At 41.2% G+C, this 26,060-nt stretch overlaps 1 long non-coding RNA gene across 2 annotated transcripts in view; it reads right to left on the reverse strand.

The window, feature by feature from the left end:
• LOC123367157 overlaps positions 1-26,060 on the reverse strand; it is a 181,761-nt gene that overhangs the window by 49,832 nt on the left and 105,869 nt on the right. The gene's annotated exons all lie outside the window — the stretch shown is intronic.

Raw genomic sequence — 26,060 nt, forward strand, 5'->3', positions numbered from 1 at the left:
TAAAATTATGCATAAAATATTTTAAAATTCTGCAACTTTTATTTGTCAATAAATAAATGTGGTTCCAGCATGGCAGTGAGGAGCACAGGCCAGTGGCGGCATTGAGGTGGGAGATCACCCTGAAGCCCCCACCTCCCCTGATATAGGGACTTGTCATTGAAACTGGGGCTCCAGGCGTGCTGGGGCCTGGAGCCACCCCTGCTCCCCGTGATTTCCCTAACCCCTTTTCTTCTCCAGCTCTCTACTCTCACACCCACATTCCCCTCCCCCTGCTCTATTCCACCCCCTTCCTTCCCCACTGCCTCTTCCCCGCAGCCTCTCACCCCCCTTCCTTCATTTTCCCCAACCCCCCTCACCCAGCCCCACCAGAGGCACTCACTGTTGCACAGAAAACAGGAAGGCTCCCAGCACACAGAATGGGAGCATGACTGGCACTAGGACCCAGGAGTGGTGTTCAGCTGCAGAGTCATCTGACTGTGGAGCGGAGAGGCGGCCTCCTTCATCTGTGCAGCTCTGTGCTTGCAGAAATGAGGCGGGTATTGGCACATAACCCTGTGTGCCCACCATGTCTTGCCTCTGTTTGGAGGGGGACAATTCACCCCCAGAACTGCACCCATAGTAGTGGTGGGGGAGGGTCATTTTCTGCAGGTCCGCAGTCATGCAGAATCCCCACAGGAGTACACCTTGTGTAAAATGGTGTAGCCCCGCAGACTTTAATGGAGCTACATCCTTTTATAACAGCTGATGCAGCACAAAAAAGAATATAAAACAGCCCACACATGAGCTATTTTGTAAATATCACCTATTGGTAGTTGTGACACTGTAACCCATATTCTTCATAGTGATATTATTATGATATAATTATGACAGTTATATATTTTATGCAAGATAGGTTGTGTGAGATATCATTGAAAAGGTTATGGTTTGCTGAATATGATTACCCTATTTTTATTCATGTATCATTTTTGTATCCAAATTTATCATTTTTATATCCAAATTTATGAATATTGACTATGTTTTTGTATTTCAGAATGTAGTTACATCTGGGCACCACCCACTAGGCAAAATGTGCTCAGTCTAGATGGCTGGCTGGGAAGGGCCCATTCAGGTTAATGAGCCATTAGGAAGAAACAATAGGCCTTAGGAGAAGCTTATCTCCCACCTAGAGAGCCTTCCTGAGGATGCTACAGACAGCCTCTGAGGGTATGTCCATACTACCCGCCGGATCGGCGGGTAGCAATCGACTTCTCGGAGTTCGATATATTGCGTCTCATCTAGACACGATATATCGAACTCCAAACGCGCTCCCGTCGACTCCGGAACTCCACCACCGCGAACGGCGGTGGCGGAGTCGACGGGGGAGCCGCGGACTTCGATCCCGCGCCATGAGGACGGGTAAGTAGTTCGAACTAAGGTAGTTCGACTTCAGCTACTCTATTCGCATAGCTGAAGTTGCGTACCTTAGTTCGACCCCCCCCCCAGTGTAGACCAGGCCTGAGTAATGGCTGCTGTGACACTACAGGGACATGTGACCAGATCACCTTGTGCCTGACTCCATCTTGGGATGTCAGTATTTTTCCACTAACTGGCATGGGAACCAACCTTTGAAACAAAGGTTCCCCCCCATGCAAAAGCTATACAAGGCAGGGGAGTGACATCATCTTGGTTCTTCACTGGCTCCCCACCCAGGAAGACTCATGCAAACACCTGAGGAACAAAGACTGAACTGGGGGAAGTGCTGGGCCCAGGCTAAAGGGATTTTTAGCCTGTGAATGGAAGACGTGGGGATTCCAAGCTGTAAGCAAGTGCAGCTTGCCCCTTAAGAATCTGCAGCCTGCTGATATCATCACTTAAGGTGAGGATCTGCTATTTATATCCAATGTATTTGGTATATTAAACTTAGTTTGTGTTTTTTATTTATTTGCTAGGTAATCTGCTTTGCTCTGTTTGCTATCCCTTATCATCGCTTAAAATCTATCTTTTGTAGCTAATGAATTTGTTTTTGCTTTATCTAAAACCAGTGTGTGGGAATCATCCCTCAGGGAGGAAAGCTGTTGCACATTCCTCTCCACATTGAAGGAGGGGGCAATTTTATGAGCTTATGCTATACAGTTCCCTGTGCAGCGCAAGATGGTTTAATTTTGGGTTTATACTCCAGAGGATGTGCATGCCTTAAGAACTGGGAGTTGCCCTAGCTGAATCCTTCCCATGTACGAGCTGGTTAAAAAGCCTGCCTGCATGTACTGCAGGTGGGTGTGTCCCTACCTGTATGTATGTATGTTGGTGAAAGAGCAGGCTGAAGGCTGGAGGGCTTGACAGACTATCACAGCAGTATGGTGTAAAAAGGAGCCTTAGTGGTACCCCAGTTCCAGGTGGCACCCGAGAGGGAACCCATCACCGTAGTAATCTTCACCATATGTAGCACCTTATTCCACAAGGTAGTACCACTGACTTATACCAGACTACTAAATAAGCATGGTATTACAAAACAAAATATTTAGGGCCAAGTCTGGCCCTAAATAATTATCATGGATGGTGTCAAATTGACCCAGTGATCATTTCAGTTCATCTCAGTAGCCTTTTTCCTGAATTAAATTTCTGTCCCCTGGTAAAAACAACAGAATGTGTCATAGTGGAAAAGAACACAGATAAACGAGTCCAAAGATGTTTCTTTGTCTGCCCCTGCTCCTTCAACTCACATTAGTATTGAGCCTGGAGATCTGAATTCAAATTAGAGGGTGGAACTCATTGCCACAGGATGGTGTTGAAGCATAGAATTTAGCAGGGTTTAAAGAGGAATTTAAAGAGCAATATAGATAACAAGAATATTCAGAGTTATAATAGCCAGAATTATAATAGTTAATACTAACACAAAATCTGGAAGGAATAGAAAACCTCATGATTTAGGATTTAAGACAAGTTTTAAGTATATAGGAATTAAGATTAAACCTTCACAGGGGGCAGATTTATCCCACACCTTCCTACTGTAGAGTTTTTTCTCCTTTGAAGCCTCTGGTGTTGGCCACTGTAAGACAAGATATTGCACCAAATGGAAAATGGGTCTGAATCAGTGTGGTAATTCCAAAGTTCCATTTGTGTTCCCTGTTTCCAGGATTAGGGCTAACTGTAATTTAAAGAAAAAAGTTGTTCTTTAAATTGAAACACAAGAAGGTTAAAAAATTAATTCATCGGTGATATTTTGTGTGATATTTTGATTCTTATTTGAGGTCATATATGGATCTCTGGCTGTCTTTATTCTCTCAGTACAATGAGTCACCACTTCAGGTCACTCCATGGAGAAAATACATGTATAAGAGGCAGTTAGAGTCACAGCTGGTTCTGGTTTTGTAAAGTAAGTATCAAACACTAGGTCAATCAATGAAAGGCTCATCTTTTAAGGAAATAAAATGTTTGCATTTTTTTAATCACTATTTAAGTGATCTGGAAATGTAAGGTGCTTGTCTGGAGAGAGAATTGCATTCTCTTGTCACTTGTTTATAGTCCACAGTTAAGAAAATTCAATGGTGATCAAAGTGTGAAAACAGTCTCTGGCTTTTTCATGTGCCACTGTGGGTGCTTCCTTCTTAAAGTATGAGATTGTTGTCTCAGGTGGAGAATGGATGAGAGTATCTCAAAGTTCCGTGAGGTGGCACATATAATGTGAATTTATTTTGCCATATTTAATAAACATGCACTTATTGCCCAATCCTCTGGGCATATTTACATCTTTAAAACAGAAAGAAAATCAAAGATCATACCTGGACCTTCTGTCTTACACAGTCAGCTTCCATAGGCTTCTCAAATATAACATCAATAGCAATTAGGCTTCAATAAAGGGTGTAACTCAAAATATCATCTCCCAACAAGACTTCCACCATGTACAACCCACACCCAAGAAAATTCATGAGTGAATCGATGCCCCTTTTACTCTGCCCTGAAGCACAATACACTCTGGTAGGTCAGCTACAGGAGACAGATCCAAAGTCATGAAACTTCCACTGAAAACTCCCTATCTTCAGTCCAACAGAGTTCAAATCTAAGTCTCTGTGTATACTGGGTTTCTTTGCACTGGTGCAGATCTCCAGTATAGATCTGCTGTGTCAGTGTAAGAGGACGCTTGCTTCTATTCAATGTACCCTGGCCCTGTGCAAGCCCCATTTTGCACTAGTACAGTGTGTCTATATTAGGGCTCTGCACCATTGTAACTAAGTAGGGAAGGTAAAAACCATTTATTCATGTCTGAATATTGGTGGCATCATAGCAGAATTTCTGGAAGCCTTCTTGGTCCATTATTTGGGAGCATTCATCGACTTCCCTCCTAATGGTCTGCTGCACACCATCTATACATCTTTTTGCTGGTTGTCTCTACTACAATGACCCACCACCATTCCTTCCATGATAATAACCTCAAGAAAGTTTCTATGTCTACACCTGATGTGACTAAAGTACATCAGTTTGCACCTGTTGATTACCAACAGCAGGGTCTGTTTCTCTCCAATAATGTTGTTAAGGTAATTACTTTGGTTCAAATCTTTGTATTCTAGGCAAACCTTAGGGACTCTCAATGGGAGCACCTCAGTTAATCTCTCCAATTAGCATGCTTCATTGGATGCAAGGAGGTTTCAGATAGTAAAAAACCAGACTAAAGAGACTTTGTAGATTAATGATGATTATAGTGTTCTTTCCATTCCACTGGTATCTCACGAGGATGTTAAACAGCAGCTACTAAAGTTAGACATTTTTAAAATCAGATAATTTGCATCCAAGAGTTTTAAAAGAGCTGGCTGAGGAGCTCACTGAACTGTTAATGTTGATTTTCAATAAGTTTTGGAACACTGGGGAATAACCAGAAGACTGGAAAAAAGACAATGTTGTGACTTTAAGAAAGGTAAATGGGATGACTCACGTAATTATAGGCCTGTCAGTCTGACCTTGACTTCAGGCAATATAATGGATCTGATACAGGACTCACTTAATAATGAATGAAGAAAAGATAATAATTAATGCCAGTTAACATAGGTTTATGGACAATAGAACTTGTCAACCTAATTTCATATTGTTATGATATTACAAGTTTGGTTGATCAAGGTTATTGTGTTAACATAATATACTTACAGTTCTGTAAGGCATTTGATTTGGTACTGCATGAAATTTTGATTAAAAAACTAGAATTATCTAAAATTAACATGGCACACATTAAATAAATTAAACTGGCTAATGGATAGATAATTGTACACACGGCATCATCAATGAATGGCTGTGTTTCTTGCTGGGTCCCGCAGGGATCTGTTCTTGCCCTATGCTATTTAACATTCTTTTTTCAATTACCATAAAGCTAGCATAAAATCATCATTGATAAGGTTTTCAGATGTCACAAAAATTGGGGGACTGATAATAATGAAGAGGGCAAGTCACAAACACAGAGTGATCTGAATCACATGATAAACTGGGCACAAGCAAACTACACAATGACAGACACTATCCTGAGAAACAGTTACTGTAAAAAAGATTTGTGGGATCATGCTGGACAAACAGAGGAACATGAGCTCCCAATGTGATGCTCTAGCCAAAAGTACTAATGTTATCTTGGATGCATAAACAGGGGAATCTCAAATAGGAGTAAAAGCTTATTTTACCTCTGTATTTGGCACTGGCGTGACTGTAGCTGTAAAGTTCTGTGTCCAGCTCTGGTGCCCACAATTTAAGAATAATGTTGAAAAATTGAAGAGGGTTCAGAGAAGAGTCAAAAGAATCATTAGAGCAATAGAAAATCTGTTTTATAGTGATAGATTCAAGGAGCTCAATCTATTTATCTTAACAAAGAAGGTTGGGGATGATGTGATTACAATCTAAATGGGGAACAAATATTTAATAATGCACCTTTTCAATCTAGGAGGAAAAGGGTTAACACTGTCCAATGGTGGGACGTTGAAGCTAAACAAATAAAAGGCATAACTTTTTACCAGTAAAAGTAATTAACCATTGGAACAATTTACCAAGGGTCATGATGGATTCTCCATCACTGACAACTTTTAAATCAAGACTGGATGTTTTTCTAAAAGATACAATCTAGCAATTATTTTGAGGAAGTTCTGTGGCCTGTGTTATACAGTAGGTTAGAGTAGATGATCACAATGGTCCCTTCTGGCCTTGGAATCTATGTAAACCCACTACCTTGAATTGCACTCAAAAACAAACAGGAAGCCAAGAAAACAGAAGAAGAACTGATATATACAAAAATAAAACAATGCTGTATTTGAGTATGCAAACAGTTAATAGAAAATATGTCATCATAATGACAGTATTGCCAACCCTAAAGTTCCAAAAATCATGAGATTGGCCTACAAACCATGAGATTTTAAAAATATATATAGTGTGGTTTTTAGTCTGTCTTTGGATTTTCCCCTCCCCTCTTTTGAGAATGGTGCTGGCTGCTTCTCTCCTTTCCCTTTCCTCCTTTCAGGAGCCAAGAGGAGGTTTTGGGTGGGGGAGAAAGACTTCTATCTGCCTCCCGTAGCAGCAGCCACTGAATGCTATGCCCCAAGAGGCCAATCAGAAGGAACCTGCCCCTAGGCAGGGCTGAAATTCCCAAGAGGACTGGAACTTCTTTTGTCAAGTGAAGACTGGCTCCATATCCAACCAAAATCTTATTATTTGTGAAGAAATCATGAGTATTGACAACACTCATGAAGATAAAATCATCAGGTCCAATCCTGCAAGCATTTTAACATGAGATATTGATGCCTGTTTTCATGAGGAATCCCATTGCCATTAAGTAGGACAAGGGCCTACATTTATAATTACTTTTTTCAGTGCACTGTTATGTATCTCTACCCCTTTTTGATATTTAATTTTTGTAACGTGGTTCAGAACACATTTTAGTCCTGCACATTGACTGCCTTGTAAGGAATGACAATACATGCTGATTCACGTATGATTTGTAGAGTTCATGTGTTTATCTTCTGAAAATGGAGAGTGCAGCTCCCTTGTGGGTCAGACCCTCAGCTTGTGTAATTCAGGGTAGCTCCATTGCCTTCACTGGATCTATGCCAATTCGCAGCAGATGAGGACCTTGCTGAATGCATGACTGGTATCCTAGCATTGCCCGTATTTATGGAGAAGATGTAATTTCAATGCTCTTGGTTGTACAGTTCCACATTATCAGCCAGCAATAAGTAGGGGGAAGGGCCATGCAATATTGTATCAGAAAGGCTAAGTCTAAAAGCTTGTTGACTGTAAATTACATATTTAATGCAGTGTTGTTGTAGCTGTATTGGTTCCAGGATATTAGAAAGACAACTTGTTGGTCCAATAAAATAAATATTACCTCATCCATATTTAATGCAAGCTTTCTGGCTAATAAGGATTTCTTTCCTGATTGCCATAGAGGCACAAAAGGACTTGAATTCTTAGTTCTAAAAATAAAACCCAATACTTATTGTTACTGCTAACAAACCCTGGATGCCTGAAGGTGTATCTGAGTAAAATGATCTGACAATGCTATCTCAAGCCAAAGTCGAGGTTTAAGCATAAACCACATTGTCTTCTAAGCTTGCTGCTTTTTTTTTTTTTGCACCTGCCAACTGGCTTGCAGCTGTGTTGTAAATGAGGTTTCCAGTGCTTAGTGTTAGCCACTGATTAGACACAGATTCAGAGCACATGGAACTTGCTCCTGCTGATTTACTGTTGCCACTGACCTGAAATGTTTACAAATATTTTACGTTTTTTTCCCAAAGTCATTTACTACTGCTGTGTTTCTGTTCTGACAGCAGCTTCCAGATTTGTACCTTGCCATGCCTGTCACCCGCTTTTTTGGTATTCCTTACCATGTTGCAGCACAACAGGGAAATTAAGCACACTCTCATCCATGTGCCAATGCCTTGCTAGAAAACATGAACAATTTTATTACAGAAATAATTTTGTTTAGTGGGTTATTTAGGTCAAGACTGCGCTTTTAGGCAAAGCCTAGGAGCATGGTACATAGTTGCATCACAGCAGGAAGAGCGCTTGAAAAAAATTGTCTGAAAGTCTTCCGGGACACAGTTCCTCCAGATCTTCCCTTTTACTACACCTTTTAAATGAGTGTATGCTGTCATGACATTGCATTGCAAAGCTTATAATCCACTGAGTGTGTTCATCCCATTTGTATGAATGTATCACTCTGAAGCTAGAAATATCAAGTATTATTCTGAAGTCCTATTGTAACTATGGAAAGTGTGGGCCATTAATGGTGGCTTGGAATCTTGATGGCTCCCATTAACTAGGACAATTAGTTGTGAATGGCTTTGTTTACTCGCAAGCCTACCTGTGTTCATGTGAGTCAGGCCGGAAAGAATGGAGGCTTGGGGTTTCACAAGACATGTGACCATGTCACCTGGTACTGGACTTCATCTTAAACCTGATGCTTTTCCGTTTAGAAGGCGGGATGGGGACCAAGAGAGACAAAAGATTCCTGCCTTGTGCCAAAGCTATAAAAGGGGGTGGAACAGATCAAAGGGGGCTGTATTCAGGAGAAATCCCCTAGCAGGGATGGCTTTAGGACATGTGGGGCTCGATTCGAAAGAGCCGCTGCCGAAGACAGCAACAGCGATTGAGCTGCCACTGAAGATAGCGGCGGCAATTCAGCGGCAGCTCAGTCGGTTGCTGCTGTTTCCGGCGGCACTTTGGCGGAGGGTCCTTCCTCGGCAGCAGTTGTCCTCTGGGTCCTTACCTTGAGGGAACCCTCTTCCGGACACTGCGGGGCCTTCTGAGGCGCGAGGCCTGATCCACGGTAATCGGGGGGATCGGCCTAAAGCCGGCCCTGTCCCCTAGTTACCGCCTGAGTTGGAACTAACAAGAACTTTACCAAGGAAAGGACTGGGCCCAGACTAAGGAGGAGTCTAGTCTGTGAAAGAAGTTTATTTGAATATCTCTGAGGGTAAGATTTACCTGTATTCAGTTTCTTTAATGTATTAGGCTTAGATTTGCGTGTTTTGTTTTATTTTGCTTGTTAACTTACTTTGCTCTGTCTGTTATTACTTGAAACCACTTAAATCCTACTTTTTATACTTTGTAAAATCACTTTTGTTTATTCAACCCAGAGTAAGTGATTAATACCTGGGGGAGCAAACAGCCGTGCATATCTCTCTATCAGTGTTATAGAGGGCAGACAATTTATGAGTTTACCCTGTATAAGCTTTATACAGAGTAAAATGGATTTATTTGGGGTTTGGATCCCATTGGGAACTTGGTGTCTGGGTGCTGTAGATAGGTGAGTTGCTGAGCAGTTTTTGGTTAAAGTCTGCAGCTTTGGGTGCGTGGACCAGACCTGGGTCTGTGTTGAAGCAGACTAGCATATCTGGCTCAACAAGGCAGGGTTCTGAAGTCCCAAGCTGGCAGTGGAAAACGGGCTCAGAGGTAATTTCAGCACATCAGGTGGCAGTCCCAAGGAGGTCTCTGTGACCAAACCCATCACAGCTGTGACAGCTATAGTGTGTATTGAGGAGCTGAAGCTCTAGATCTGCCAGGTCCTTGCCCCTTTTTGTCTCCTGTCTACCCATTAGGTCTTAAGAGGAGTATATGATGTGTAGCCCTTGCTCTTCCCTCTGCCCAGAGCTTTGATTCAAGTAGATTCTATGTACCCACTCAGGTAGAGGACAGAGGATCCCTTACTCCCCAGTGAAGTTGCTATACCCTGGTCCAGTTTCCCTCTGGCAGGACACCAGTCTGTAAAAGTAGACCCAGGCACCCAGCCTATGTGCTCCTAAGCCAACAAGGTCTTGGCTGGGATGCCTCACTGTTCCTAGCTCTTGGTCTGGGTGTCTAGGGGCTTGTCTATCTGTAGAGTTAGCACGTGGCAAGTCAGGTAGTAAATTTCGAGCACTTCAGCCTGCCATGCTCAGTCTAACTGATCATGTGCACACTGCTATCACCCCCTAAAAGTGCTGCAGTGTGCTTTGACCTACTGCTGTTTGCAAAGCCTACTAGGGAACATTTAGGGCACAGTAGCAGGGTCCATTCAGACAGTGCATGCCATCTTTCCATATAGATGTGCCCTAAGGCACACTCCCAAGGGGCAAGCCTCATGTCTGCCCCCTTTCTTGGGATGTGGGAGCTGTATTAGATCCTGAAACAAGTCCAGGCCCCCAGTTGCTTATACATGTTTCTTCTGCATTTCACCTCACTGAGGACTCTGAGCTTCTCGATTAACCACTTCAGGGACAACCACAGGATAGGCGAACAAGGAATACAGGCTTAGCAGAGGAACTTCTTAATCACAGTCACTTTTACTCTTAAGAAAGCACTAGAGTTACAGTACTTTACAAAATAAACACTCATAGATGGTCCCCTCTGAGTCTGATCTCACCCCTTCTATGAGTCTGAGGTCTGATCAGCATACCAGGAAAAGCAGAGTCCCTCCTGCCCCACCTCTCTCCAGCCCAATCTTCTGACACATGGCAGTGGATGGTCCCCTCTGTCAGAGGAACACCCCACACACACCTTAAATAGTTTGTTCCATTTTGCCCATGTGTTCCAGCTGGGAAATTACAGCTCCTTCCCCTGGCAGGATTCAGTAGGGAGTCCATTGTCCCATAATGATGGAGTAGTAGTTGAGTTGCAATCAAAGTTGATGACCCTAGAGTTCTCTTTTATGGCTTCTCAGCCCTAGCCATTCTGCTAGGTGCCAGGCCCCTAATGCAAAATGAGGTACTAATTGAAAATGGAGGTTATGCTATGACATGAAGGTCTCAAGGAAGGTTATAATCCAAGATAGAGGTTACAATGCAAAATGGAATTCACAATTTGATACAGACATATCCCATAACAGTCACAGTGACCACACAGGACAGAGCACAATCTAGTCCTGACTGGTATTGAGTGATGTCATGCACCTGTCACTGCTTTGCTAGATGCTTGCGTAATTATTGGAGTTCCTCTGTAATATCAAGACCTAGGGTGCTAGTGATGTCCCCAGTGTACCACATCACAGAGGCAAGCACTGTAGATGCTTTAGCAGCTAGGCTGTGTAGGTGTTATTTCTAGTAGGTCCCAATAACCACTCAGGAACATGGCTACAGGAAAGGATTTTACTGCAGCTGGCAGCAGGAAAGGGGAAGGTTGCAAATGCTCTAGGTAGAAAGTAGAGCTGTCAAGCGACTGAAAAAATTAATTGTTATTAATTGCACTGTTAGTATTCTATTATTGTTTATTTAAATATTTTGGATGTTTTCTACATTTTCAAATATATTGATTTAAATTATAACACAGAATACAACGTGTACAATGCTCACTTTATATTTACAAAATATTTGCTCTGTAAAAAACAAAAGGAAGTATTTTTCAATTCACCTCATACAAGTACTGTAGTGCAATCTGTTTATCATGAAAGTTAATTCTACATTTGTAAGTTCACGTACATAAAAATAACTGCATTCAAAAATAAAACAATGTAAACGTTTAGCGCCTATAAGTCCACTCAGTCCTATTTCTTGTTCAGCCAGTTGCTCAAACAAGTTTGTTTACATTTGCAGGAGATAATGCTGCCCGCTTCTTGTTGACAATGTCACCTGAAAGTGAGAACAGGTGTTCTCATTGGCACTGTTGTAGCCGGCATCACAAGATATTTACATGCCAGATGTGCTAAAGATTCAGATGTCCCTTCATGCTTCAACAACCATTCCAAAGGACATGCGTCCATGTTGATGACAGGTTCTGCTCAATAACAATCCAAAGCAGTGTGGATCGATGCACGTTCATTTTCATCATCTGAGTCAGATGCCACCAGAAGAAGGTTGTTTTTCTTTTTTGGTGGTTCTGGTTCTGCAGTTTCCGCATCGGAGTGTTGCTCTTTTAAAACTTCTGAAAGCATTCTCCACACCTCATCTCTCTCAGATTTTGGAAGGCACTTCAGATTCTTAAACCTTGGGTCGAGTGCTGTAGCTATCTTTAGAAATCTCACATTGGTATCTTCTTTGCATTTTGTCAAATCTGCAGTGAAAGTGTTCTTAAAATGAGTCATCAGCTGAGACTACTATAACATGAAATATATGGCATAATGTAGGTAAAATAGAGCCGGAGACATACAGTTCTCCCCCAAGGAGTTCAGTCACAAATGTAATTAACACATTATTTTTTTAATGAGCGTCATCAGCATGGAAGCATATCCTCTGGAATGGTGGCCGAAGCAGGAAGGGGCATACAAATGTTTAGCATATCTGGCACATAAATACCTTGCAATGCCAGCTACAAAAGTCCCATGTGCACACCTGTTCTCACTTTCTGGTGACATTGTAAATAAGAAGTGGCCAGCATTATCTCCTGTAAATGTAAACAAACTTGTTTGTCTTAGCAATTGACTGAACGAAAAGTAGGACTGAGTGGACTTGTAGGCTCTAAAGTTTTGCATTGTTTTGTTTTTGAGTGCAGTTACGTAACAAAAAAAATTTACATTTGTAAGTTACATTTTCATGATAAAGAGATTGCACTACAGTACTTGTATGAGGTGAAATGAAAAATACTTTCTTTTATCATTTTTACAGTGCAAATATTTGTAATAAAAATAATATAAAGTGAGCAGTGTACACTTTGTATTCTGTGTTGTAATTGAAATCAATATATTTGAAAATGTAGAAAAACATCCAAATATATTTAATAAATTTCAATTGGCATTCTATTGTTTAACAATGCGATTAAAACTGTGATTAATCATGATCAAAATTTTTGAGTTCATCACATGAGTTAAATGCAATTAATCGACAGCCCGAGTAGAGTTTTAAAAGTTACAGTTCAAAGTGAGCAATAGCAGTAAATGTTTAAGTCCCTGAGGCAGTTCACTCAGCAGTCAGGCCTCTTCAGGCCTAGTGCCTGGAGTGCCATCTTCTGTCCAATCTCTAATCAAGCCAATAAGCATTTGTGATTTTCCAGAACAGGTTCATTTGGTGTGTCTCATGGGGACTCTTCTGTGCTGGTTCCCTACCCAGCTGCTGCTGCTTCTCCATATATCCCACACAGACCTACCCCCATCTGCGTTGTCTAGCATTCACAGCCTGTTCCACGTGCAGCTGTGTCTACAGTTTCTGGGGGCTTCTCTCCAGCTCCCTCCTGCCATATGATTCCCACTCCCAGACAGAGCTTAGCTACTTCTTGGTTCAGGACTTTTCTGCTTACTGACCACGTGAAGGGGAATGGAAAGGGAGTTGATGGGTCCATGCATAGCCAGGAGGAAGAAGATGTACAATGGGGAAGGGGCTGATCAGAGCTGTAATCCCCTGCTTTGCAGATCCATCACACGTGTGTCACGTCCTCTCAATACCATGCCACAAGGTTATCAAAGACCAAAAGACCTCCACCTTGAGAAATCATGGCTCTTTTCTAAGAGACAAATTCACTGCTGGCACATGTACAACTATCAACCATAAGGTCTTGAAATAAATATAGAAGTAAAATAAATAAAGTCTGGAAATCCCACCAGATTCACTGCACTGGCTGTGTGGGCCTGATTCTGCTCTTATGACACTGTTTTTACACTGCTGTAACCCTACTGGCTTAACCCTACTGGGCTGCAACCTCACTGACACGTATTTCTTGATTTTACACCAGTGTTAGTAAAAGCAGATGCAGTTCTATGAGCTCTCAGTGTGCCCATGATTATCAGGTGGTGTTGTGCCCCTCAGTTCCTACTGATCCTCACCATTTGTGCAGAACCATATTATTTTGCCCCACCACTTTCATATAAACAGGGGTAGGATTTAACCCTTAATGGATATTAATTGAGGGACGTCAGAAAGAATACAAATTGGTTAACTTTGCAAATCAATTAGTGACAGGAATGGAATCCCAGTCACAAAAACTGTAATGACCTTGTGGATTAGTTTTGTGGGTACTGTGAAGAAGAACTGAAGAAAGCCGGCTGCAAATCATGAAACTAAATATGGCACCACATACTATGAAAACCTAGTATTTTCCAGGTAAGTATTTTTCCCCCTGTTAATACATGGTTGTCAGTTTTGAAAAGCAACAGTAGTTTTAATATATTGACATGATCAAAACAGTACCCTGTATACCACACATGCACTCCATGTTTTATGGAGCATTTCATGTTATATTCCAAAATATATACTGGTACATTCATTTCACATTTAAGACGGACATCACCTTATTTTAAATTTTGTACCCACTTTATTAGACAAGGCAAATACAGTAGCACTCAATGCATGTTTCTCCCTCCACTATTAAAACATGCAGTCACACCACAAGGTGCTATAATTGCATGACAGATTGCAAGTCCTTCTCCTTATTGGCCAGATAAAGTCCACATTATGTGCCCATGTGCATAAGGCACTCCCCAGCATGGCCTGTTTATATTCTGGGTAGTACCATAGAGGGTGGTAAGCAAACTGTGCACAACCACTACTCCCTCTCCCATGTGAGTGGGCAGGCAGGAGTGGGTGAAGACAACGCACAGCTAAACCAATTCAGCAGGAAAAGTAATCTGCATCAGGTACAGACCTAGTGTAGATTACTTCCCTAACTGGCACAAATGTGTGGGGTTGGGGGCAGGGGAGAATCAGGGACCAGACTGTGACTCTGAGCAAAAGTCTGGTTTCTGAACTGCTCCCCATGCAGGGTAATTACATATTGGTCATTACTCAGGGCTTGTGGCACAGGCATAATCTAGCCCTATGCTAGCAATTCAACAGGCTGAGAGGTAAAAGGCACATTTGTTATTATTGTGAAACTCCATAATTAATTAAAATTGCTGGAGTAGCACATGCACACACATCTGCTACATTGTGGTCTCAGTGCTGTAAAGAATATTTCATTTTCTAGGGTGGTTTTTTTTTCCATCTCACTCTAGCAGTTAAACGTTCAGTTTTTCATAGTAGAATTTCTTGTGAAAGTAGCAGGCAAATTTACGAACCAAGGTATATATATCTACAGCAAAAAGCTACCCATATTCGCTTCACTTCGTGGTTTGCTCCAACCAGCCATAGACCCAGCCATCCTTGTTCAATGGGAAACCAGTAGCAGCAGTCAGGAGAGCGGACGTGGTTAACAGTTAACATCACTGCTTCTGATCCATGAGTCTCAAGACGCTCAACAGCAGCAGAACAACTGTGGAATTATTCTTATAGTGCTCTCACATGACGAAACAATATATTGGGACAAACTTCACCTGACAGATTTGCAATACAGGGCTAAAAATGAGCTATTCTGAACTGTCACCATCTCAAATCCAAGGGGCTGAGGCCCCTCTGGTTAATAACTGCTAGAGAGCAAGGGAAAAAATAAAACAAAAAGGAGTACCTCCAATGTGTAACATTTTGTTACTTGTGCCAGGAAATGCTAAAATAATTTTGAGAAATGGTGTAGCATACATTTATGGAAATGCCTGGGAGTTAGTGAGTAGTGAGCAAATAATTCTCAAATCTCTAATTCAATTAATTGATTCCCTTATTCTATTTCCACAAGCTAGTTGTGATTCCTCATATTTCATAATTATTTGAAAATATTTGAAAATATTCCACACTTTTTTTGTGAATTTTAATGCTATTGACCATACATAGTTCTTTGAGGGTATTTGATGTTCACTATTCCAGCTCTATTACTTGGTTGTGAATAGTCCAATTTTGATCACACAGTACTGATTCTGTGCTTTCCTCGTGGTTGAAATTCATAACTGTTCAGATGACCAGCACAAGGCCTACACTTTAAGTGGAGCTGAAGTGGCACATAACCTACAGGGCTCTCTCTGTTTGGGTGGAAAAGGGAGAGTGAAAGCCATTCAGGGATAAATTTTAGCCCAGACTGATTTATATGAGAATTTAACATTTAGTTTTGGCAAATACTTTTATATGTGACTTTGCAATTTCCTTTTCATAAATATTTACATCAATAACACTCAAATCTCATAACAAGGAAACAGGCTGAATTCATTTAAAAATTCAAGCAAATCTTTGCAAAAAGCTGTTTGCAGTAGTTGCCTAGCCCTGGTGAAGACAACATTCTATTTTGCTATCCCAATAAAGAACAACTGTTTGTAGCAGAAAGAGAGAGGGCCTAGTGCAACGCCTGAACCAAAGTCAGGCCCCGCCATGAAGCAAACGCCTGTGTACAAGTTTACTGTCCAGTACATGAACTTGGCAAAAACATGGCTGGCATTGCTAAAACACTGGCACTCGGAAGTACTAGGCATGTTGTATTCACATAAAGACATTCTAGAAGGCTAGTACAGATACACCCCAACATAGAGTTATGCTATAAACACAATCCTGGGAAATGGTACAGGAACACACCGACCCTGAGTAAAGAGAAGGACATGAGGAAAAATGATGGATGGAGAAGTTTTGTTCGAACCAGCAGGTACAAGGTATAGAGTCAATAACTAACAATGTCAAGAGTGTAATACTTTACTGGTTGGTATGAATGAATAAAAGAGAAATCACAGGAGGGGTAACTTTGTCCAGCCTAGGGGACAGCAGAAAGTCCCAACGCCGACTGAGCTGAGTCTCCATTGTAATGAGCAGACATGTGTTACTGTACCTGTAGACATTGATCTGGGGAGCTAAGACCATGCTTCGTTGACAAGAAACTTGTGTGAACGCCTTCACCACCAAACCGAGTCTGTGGTTTTTCTGGGTAATAATATCAAGGTCTGCTCGGTTAACTATCTGCACAGAGCTTGGAAAGCACACGAGAGAACACATATGCACTCCAACTGGTAACATTGTTATCACATCAGCTAACATCACAGTGGAATTTAAGGCCATTCAATAACATCTCTGTAATCTTTCCACAGAAATTACAGAATGTGTAATGGTTCATAACACATTGTCTAAAAATAGCATTCTCTCTCTTCCCTTTGAATACATAAGGTGCAGATTAAAGCCCCCATTCCTGCAAACTATTTTGTATGTGCCTAACTTCACTTTCATGAGTAGTCTTACTGACTTCAGTGGGCCTTAAAATGTGGTCAGCCTGATCCTAGCTGAGGTAAATTGGTGACCTCAGCAGCACTCTGCCAGTTCATATCAGTTGAGGTTCTGGCCAATGATGCATATACACCTCTACCTCGATATAACGCTGTCCTTGGGAGCCAAAAAATCTTACCGTGTTATAGGTTAAACCATGTTATATTGAACTTGCTTTGATCTACCAGAGTGCGCAGCCCTGCCCCCGCGGCGCACTGTTTTATCGCATTATATCCAAATTCTTGTTATATCAGGTGGCGTTATATCGAGGTAATGGTGCACTGCAAATTAATACAATTATGTTGAATAGCACAATGAATAATAAAATTAAATCATCCTCAGCATTTAAGTATCGCTTGGTAGAACATGCTAAAAAAAGTATCTAACAATCCCTCTCCTTTTTCTTTTACACAATTTACATTATTTATACAAATTCCTTCACATTAAATGTATATCAGAGTAATATTTTATCAGTTCATGTTTTTGCTCCTCACAGCAATGCATTATACATTTTGTATTCTATTTTTTATAAGAAGGTATAAATGTTGATACAGATTTCCTGTCATAAAAAGTGCTGGTGTTTACTTCCCATGAGTGCCTGATGACTAAGTCCTGCTCTTAATAACAACATTTAGATGTTAGCCACAGTTGCCAACTGTCACAATAAGCCAAAAATCAAGCTAATCCCATTTCAAAACAAGGCTAAAACAAGACAATTCCTAAGAACCCCAACACTCTATGTGATTAGATCCCCCCGGCCTGCAGTCTGGGACTGTGGTGGGCCCGCTGTGCACCCCTGACTCTCTCCCCCGCTTACCCCTGCTTGCCGGGATCCGATCAAAAAAAGAAGCAACAAGCTATATGCCAAACAAGCAACAAGCTACAAGCCAAAAACTAGCCAACAAGCAACTCACAAGCCAATTAAGCCAAAAACTAGCCCAATTTCTGTGAGTTTTTTTTGAAGGTTTGGCATGTCTGGTTAGGACCTCATTCTGAGAGGTACTGAGATCCACAACTTCAATGGAAGTTGAGGACACTGTCACTCCTCAGGATCAATCCCTTTTGTAGAAATGACATTAAATAATACAAACATTTAATTAACTCTCACAATGCCCCTGTTGAAGTAAGCAAGTATCAGCCAGTTTTACAGATGGGGAAACTGTCTCAAAGGCGGATGAGTGACTTTTCCAAGGCCACACTGAGGCTGAAATCAGAACTCAGGGGTTCCTGGTGCTCAACCCTGTCATCAGTCCACTAGGCTATGTTGCCTGCGTTGCTATTGAGTTAGTTTCCACACTGCTTTCAGAAGCAGTGTGACTACTTTACAAGCTGGCAGGAACAAGTAAATCTTGAAGTTCCCCATGGTGCAGAAAAAACAGATTGGAATATTGAAGATTGAAAAGTAGGTCAGACTTAATCAATGCATTTTTAAGTAATCCAGACTTTAAATTAAACCCTAATATCAAATGGATGAAAGTTCTGCTCTGTGCCAGTAACCAGAGATTCGCCCTAGTGCTTTTATTATGTTAAAATTCTTGTTCACACAGAAATGGCTTATGCACATTTACAGCAAAAAGGCCATGAGAGGATCTGCAAAATTAGACCTCCAATTCTAAATAAGAAAAAGTGCACAAAGAGGATGGGAATGGGGCCAAGATGTACTGAGAAAAGCATCATTTACCTGGGAGATATTACGTGTAGAAAAACCACTGCTTTGGCTTGGAATGCTGGAATTGTCTTGCCAACTACCTTCTGATTCCACTGCCCATTGCAAATTGAAAGAATTTCATCTATTATTTCCTCAGAACAATATTTTTCATTTGCTATTAGGCTATTTTTATGGGCTCTATTTTATGATTGAAACATAATGTGTGCTCAGCTGCTCTGCAATCTTGCCTTGTGCTCTGGAAAGGACTATAAATTGTAACAGCTCTCAGCATTCCTTCTGCCACTGGGTGTTGACACTGGAGCTAATCCACATACTGCCTAAACCTAATGCTAGATCTAATGGTGAGATAATGCCAGATACAAAAGAAGCAGATACATGAGGAGGACAGGAGCAGCTCGTAAGTGGAAATTCAAAGGCTTGTAAGTTAACTGCACCACACAGAAAAATATAATTTGATGAATTTTACTCTTCCTACCTTCCCACATCCTCCATTCTCTCAGCAGACCTCCCAAGTACTGTGAGAGAGTGTCCTGCAAAGGGTTTTTTGCAGGTGCATTATTGAACAGAACTGCTGCTGAGGAGGTCTACTTTGCAGGACATGGGATGTCATTTCGGAAGCTGGCAGTAATGGGAATCAGAATGGTAGAACCAATTTCCATTGTTTGTGTTTGTCTGTGTCTCTGTTCTAGTTACTTACCTTACACCTTAGTCCAAGGGTCAGCAACATTTCAGAAGTGATGTGCCGAGTCTTCATTTATTCATTCTAATTTAAGGTTTCGTGTGCCAGTCATACATTTTAACATTTTTAGAAGGTCTCTTTCTATAAGTCTATAATATATAACTCAACTATTGTTGTCAAGTATCAGAGGGGTAGCCGTGTTAGTCTGGATCTGTAAAAAGCAACAAAGAATCCTGTGGCAGCTTATAGACTAACAGATGTATTGGAGCATAAGCTTTCGTGGGTGAATACCCACTTCGTCAGATGTATAAAGTAAATAAGGTTTTTAAAATGTTTAAGAAGCTTCATTTAAAATTAAATTAAAAACCAGAGACCAAGATCCGGGCAGTGTGAGTGCCTCTGAAAATCAGCTCGCGTGCCACCTTCGGCACACATGCCATAGGTTGCCTACCCCTGCCTTAGTCCATCCCATGCTTTGCTGCACATTGAGCTACCCACATTTGCCATCCTTGCCTGTGAACTGCCTTTCTCTCCAAATCTTCCCATTTCATGTTGAGGTGCTTGATGTCATTCAGAACTGTTTGTTTCCATGTTATTCACAGTCTTCCTCTTTTTCTTGCATTTTCTGGCTTCCATTCCAGGGCGGTATTTGGTAAGCATTCTTTTTCCATTTTCAGCACATGTACCAGCCACTGATGTCTTCTTTTGTAGATTATTTGTGAGAGGGTGCCTTATCTAGTAATTTTTTTGACTTCTTCATTCGTCTTCCTATCTCTATATGTTATTGCCAATATGCTTCTCAGACACTTGTGATGAAATGCATCCAGCTTTTGCATATTGTTCTTGGTAAGTTGCCATGTCTCACTGCTATATGTTGTGATGGTGATAACAATTGCTTTGTATATGTTCAGTTTTGTCTTGAGGGAGATGTTTTTGAGTTGCCAGATGTTTTTGAGTCTTCCAAATGCAGTGTTTGCCTTCCCGGTTCTTATTATTTCCTCAGAACTAGTACCATCTTGGCTGATGGTTCTTCCAAGATATGTAAAATTGTCCACCTTCTCCAGTTTCTCATCTTCAGTTTTTATTTCTGTTCTTGTAGTCCCCATTAACATGACTTCACATTTCTTTGCATTGTATATCAAACCTATCTTCTCCATTACTACTTTTATTTAGTTTGTGCATTTTTTGTAGTCTGTTGACATCTTCATTGATAAGAGTGATGTCGTCAGCAAAGTCTAGATCAAATTGTTGCTGAATTGTTCCATTTTAGGCCATACATATCACTGTCAGATTATATTAATCCATAGTTGATGACTAGCATAAACAAAAAAAGGAGATAAGGTGAGGGTGTGTCCTACACCTGTCTTGATACTGAATGGCTTAATCTATTTTCCATTTTAATGCAGCATTTTGAGTTGGTGTAGGATGCCTTCATAATGTTGATTCATTTTGTTGGAATTCCATGTTGTTCCACAATTTTCCATGTTGTTTCTCTGTTTACAGTATCAAATGCCTTTTGAAAGTGTACAAAATTGATGGCAAGACTGCCTTGGAATTCAATTACGTTCTCAATAATCCATCTCAGGGTGAAAATAGCATCTGTGCACAATCTCTAAATCCAGATTGTTGTTCATGTAGGATGGTATCCATCTAGTTACTAGACCATCAGAAAGAACTGTGATATGCACAGAAAAGGCCAGATTTACTCTTACTGGCAAATAGAGGTCCATATCATACCACACTGCACCAGCCTGCCCATAGCACCCAGCCATTATTGAATCCCAAGGAAGGCAGGGCATCTCCCACTGCCACCCTGCTCTATAGGTTTCACTCTTGAAGCTCTACTAGTGATTTGAAAGGAGCCCTATTAGCGTGGGTGGCAGTAAGGAGGGACTGAAGTACTGTACCCCCCATAGCCACTGTGCAGACCCCTTTCCCAGCCAGCCTGCTCACTCTGGAGACTGTACTGACTGGCAAAGGCCCCTTGGCAGTGTGGATGCTTGCAGGTACTTTGCACATCCACAAGCCACAATATATATAAGGGGGGAGGGATAGCTCAGTGGTTTGAGCATTGGCCTGCTAAACCCAGGGTTGTGAGTTCAATCCTTGAGGAGGCCACTTAGGGATCTGGGGCAAAAATTGGTCCTGCTAGTGAAGGCAGGGGGCTGGACTCAATGACCTTTCAAGGTCCCTTCCAGTTCTAGGAGATTGGTATAAGCCACCATGCTCTGATGGACTTTTCACTTCCTAGTGCCTTTTGTCAGGGGCTTGGAATTAAGTTGGTCCATGCTGTATAGTTTATTTAGCCATTATTACTTTTCTATCAGTATTAAATCAGGCCAGACACTTACATCCAATCACTGACACTGGGCTTGCATCTTGCCAGTTTTAAAATCACCATATCTGATTACTAGAATTAGTTCCAGAAATGCCAGTTATTCGATTTTTTAAAATATAAACTTCACAGTTTACACAGGGTCAGAGTGCTTCCTGCTGTCATGGTCAATGTTTGGAAAGCATTGCTGAAGAACAAGGTGTATGCAGGCACCCAGATCCCATGAGACAGGCATGGCATAAGCCAGATCTTTTTCAGGTGTAAAACAGCGTAACTACTGATGCCAATGGATCTATGATTCTTAATTATGCTTGCAACACAATCCAAGTCACAATAAAGTCAATGCACTTTCTCATTAACTTTAAGAAGCTTTGCATCAGCTCTCCACTGAGGGTCAGTCGCACAGAGAGATAGCTATACACTGCAGTGGTTCTCAAACTTTAGTACTGGTGACCCCTTTCACACAGCAAGCCTCTGAATGAGACCCCCCTTATAAATTAAAAACACCTTCTTTTTTAAAGATTTAACACTATTATAAATGCTGGAGGCAAACCAGGGCTTGGGGGTGGACGCTGACAGCTTGTGACCCCCATGTAATAACCTCGTGACCCCCTGAGGGGTCATGACCCCCAGTTTGAGAACCCCTGCTAGCCACTGTTCCTTTTAACCAACAAATGATATTAGCATTTCTAAATCTTGACACGCGTCACGTTTTATCAGCAGACCTGTAAGTAATGAGGTTTTCAAAGGATTTAAAAACCTTCTTTGCCTTTTAGAATCATAAAAGTATGATAAAAGAATCATATGCTTGCAAATATAGTTTATTGTTCAATAAAAAATATGACTATACAGTGAAATAAAGTTGCTATACAGGGGAAAAAAGTCTTTGGTGAAATCATACTTATAATATTAAAATCAATGAAAAATTACAATACCAACACATGAAAATATATAGCAGTCCAGTTGTTGCTGACAATCTTACTACAATAGTAAAGGTTTTTTTTGTTTGTTTTTTGCCATAATTTGTAAAATACTTTTTTCTTGTTATTTATAAAAATACACGTTGGAAATCAGACTGAAATTGGTTTCCTTTCCAATTCTGTTTTTTCCAGGTTCACGTGCATGCACCAAGTTATTTAAGGCTTGCATGTGCTGGATTGCAGACATTGATTTTTGTTTAGAAATATCAATATTGACAACTAAAAGACTAAAGAATTTGTTTTTTTTGTAAAAGAGTACAATAAAGGAAAAACAAGGAAGATTGAACATCGGGCTTATGAATTATGCCAATGTCCTTTTAAACATGAATAATTCTGTAGCTGTAAAGGACTCAGACTGTGCTTCTGGCATATCAGGAAAGATCTTGAAATAAGCACATATTACAGCAGTTATATTTAAAGGATAGCGAGCGTGGGTCTGTGTTTAGTAAAAATGAAGCTTAGAGTCCTTAACAATGTGTAGTCTTAAGTTACTATTAAAACTGTCTCCAGTTTTGCTAACAAAATAATGATTATTTTTTGCAACAATGAAACCAGATTTTAACGTTCTTTAAATCATTGACAACATTTGTGAGAGAAAGCATGGTATGACTATCACCATCACAAACAAGCCACTGATGAGGTGATTTTTTTTTAATGTGGGATGATAAAGGCACTAAGAGGGCACCCAATTACCAGTGGAGGTGATTATACCATGGTGTCATTGTTCAGAAAACATGCCATGTTCTGGGTGCAATCTCAAGCTGAATTTTCCCCCCACCTCCGTTCCTGATGTCATAAACTGTCCTTGCTGCAGAAGGCCCAGCAGGGGGCTGAGGACAGAGGCAGTTCTGACATTGCAGGTTGCTGCAGGGTGAAGTGTCATGCAGAGCTCAGAGACCATGGCTGTCACTCAAGGAATCATTAGCAATGAAAGGGAGGCAGTGTAGCTTGTTGTGTTGTCATCACACTGTAAGAAGGTTGGCTGCAGACCAAATTAGCTTGCTTAGGGAGTGTGAATCAAAATGACAAGAAATCTGAATGTTAATGAAATTTTTTTCTTGCTTTAGGCTTCAGATTCCATCCAGCAAGCTGTCATCTGGAAGACATTATGTCTCTCTCTCTTTTGGACATACATTTTTAAGTTTACATAAAATGTGAAAATGTTTTTCTTTTAAAAATCAGCAATGCTTGGATTTATTTTCCAGAATTCTGTACTGGAGTCAGAAATGGACCGATGATGTTTTAAGCCTATGTTTTAGGAAACTGAACAAGACAGCAGTACAAAAAAAGTGTCCTGGCTTTCCTGAAGGTTACTTATGTGTATCTTACAAGACAATTAAAGTCATGATACTAAATGCTCTGCAGGTGCTGGCTGGAGTATAGCTACACCAATTTGCACCAGAAGAGAATTTGGCCCATCTGTTTGTAAACTGTTCAGGTGGTATTGCACTTTGTCCATGTTATACTAAACCCACATAACATCAGGAGTAACTCCTTTAAAGTCAATGAAATCACATCCATGTAAAACCGGTATGCAGTAACTGAAATTAGAGAGAGAACCTTAATGTACACAATAGCTCATTTTCTAATATGGGCAGTCATATGTCTTGCCACCTGCTATGAAACATAGTTCATTTTAATACACATCCTCTCTCTAATAGCTATTAGACAGCTCTAAGATTGCTGATTTCAAAAGGTCTTCCCCTCCTCCCCCTTTTGCAGTGAAAGACACTTGGAAAATAGCATTTCCTGTTCCATGGCGTATACTGAACATTTCAAGTTCTGTTCTTCACACTACATTTCAAGGAAGGAAAGAAACTAAAGACACTTCTATTTAGCACGGTTCATATACATGCTACAAAGCAAATAGCAATTAATATTTTCTTTCCCTTGATTTAAAAGAAAAAGAAAAAAAACAACCAATGAACAAGAAAAAAAACCAAACTCTTCCTTACAAAATTCAGCCAGAACTAATAGTCCTGGAAACTGAATTCATGAAATGGTAAATGCTGATGTTCTAACTTATAATTTAATCAAGCAACCATGCAAGTGCCCTTTTCAAATCAATAGTTTGACAGACTCTGGCATAAAAGGGAATATAAATCTCTGAGCCTAGCACAGGAACACTTTGCCAATTCAGACAGAAATGTTTCAGCAACACAGCAATGTGCATGCTATCACTGGGAGACAATTAAGACATCTGTAAAGCCGTTATGATAATTTATAAGTTTTTAAAACATGCAATTTAAAAGACTCATGGTCCAGGAAGATACAGGTTCTTATTAAGAATATAATTAAAGTAGTTTTGGTGGAGGTTTGTTTTTTTTTAAAAACTCATACATCTTTGCAAGTGAATGGCTGTAGAAATTTTTCCCTGCATATCTGACAATTGCCCAATAAGGACTGGTCCAAAGCCCACTGACGTCAATAGGAGCCTTTCCGCAAACTACAAAAGGGCGTTGGATCAGACTATAAGGCTCTGATCCAGAAGACCACTACTCATCTGCCTGCACCCCAAACTCCTCATCCTGAGCCCTGCCCCAGCCCAGAGCCTGCACCCCCAGCCAGAGCCCTCACCCCCAAGCACCTCTACCCTTTGCCCAAGCCGAGCCCCTTTCACACCTGAAACCCCTCATCCCCCCACACCCTAACCATCTGCCCCAGCCCTGAGCCCCCTCCTGCATTTTGAACCCCTCATCTCTGGCCCCATTCCACAGCACTCACCCCAACCCTCTGCCCTAGCCCTGAGCCCCCTCCCACACCCCAAACCACTCATCCCCAGCCCCACCCCACAGCCATCACCCCTGCACCCCAACCCTCTGCCTGAGCCCCTCCCACACACCCCAAACCCCATATCACCTGCCCCACCCCAGAGCCCTCACATTTTTACATTTAATATATATATATGTTGGCTTACAAGGCAGGTGTGAGGGGCAGGACTTGGACCTGTTCTGGGCATCACCAAAAATTATACAAACCTGCCGCCCCTGACTTGGGAGATGAAGTAATATCAGCCTCATCTATTGCCCAGGGTTGGGGTATGCATGTGAAATGGGTCTGGTGGGCCAGGTAAGGGAAATATGGGGGGAGCCCAACCCAGGTTCTGCCCCATGTGGTGTCCCCAGAGTGTGATATAGGGATGGGGGCAGGAAGACAAGTGTGCTACTTCCCCCACCCTGTACAGCTGCTCTGGCAGTTCCCAAGTATTCTCAGTACAGTGTCTGCTGTTGCAGTGGTGGTGTGAGCCCAGCCTTGGAAATGTTCATGTGTTCAGTTAATTGGAGATGCTGCCAAACACCACCCTGGAGAACAACTCAAAGAAAGGAAAAGGTGATTTTTTTTAAACAGTTTATATCTCAGCAAAAGTAAAAAAAGGGATAAAGAAGAGGCACTTCCCTAGCCTGAGGCTATTCCCCTTGCTGAATATCAAAGAACTGCTGCAAACAAT

The sequence above is a fragment of the Mauremys mutica genome, chromosome 3 (assembly GCF_020497125.1).
Source record: "Mauremys mutica isolate MM-2020 ecotype Southern chromosome 3, ASM2049712v1, whole genome shotgun sequence".
In the NCBI taxonomy this organism is placed as follows: Eukaryota; Metazoa; Chordata; order Testudines; family Geoemydidae; genus Mauremys; species Mauremys mutica.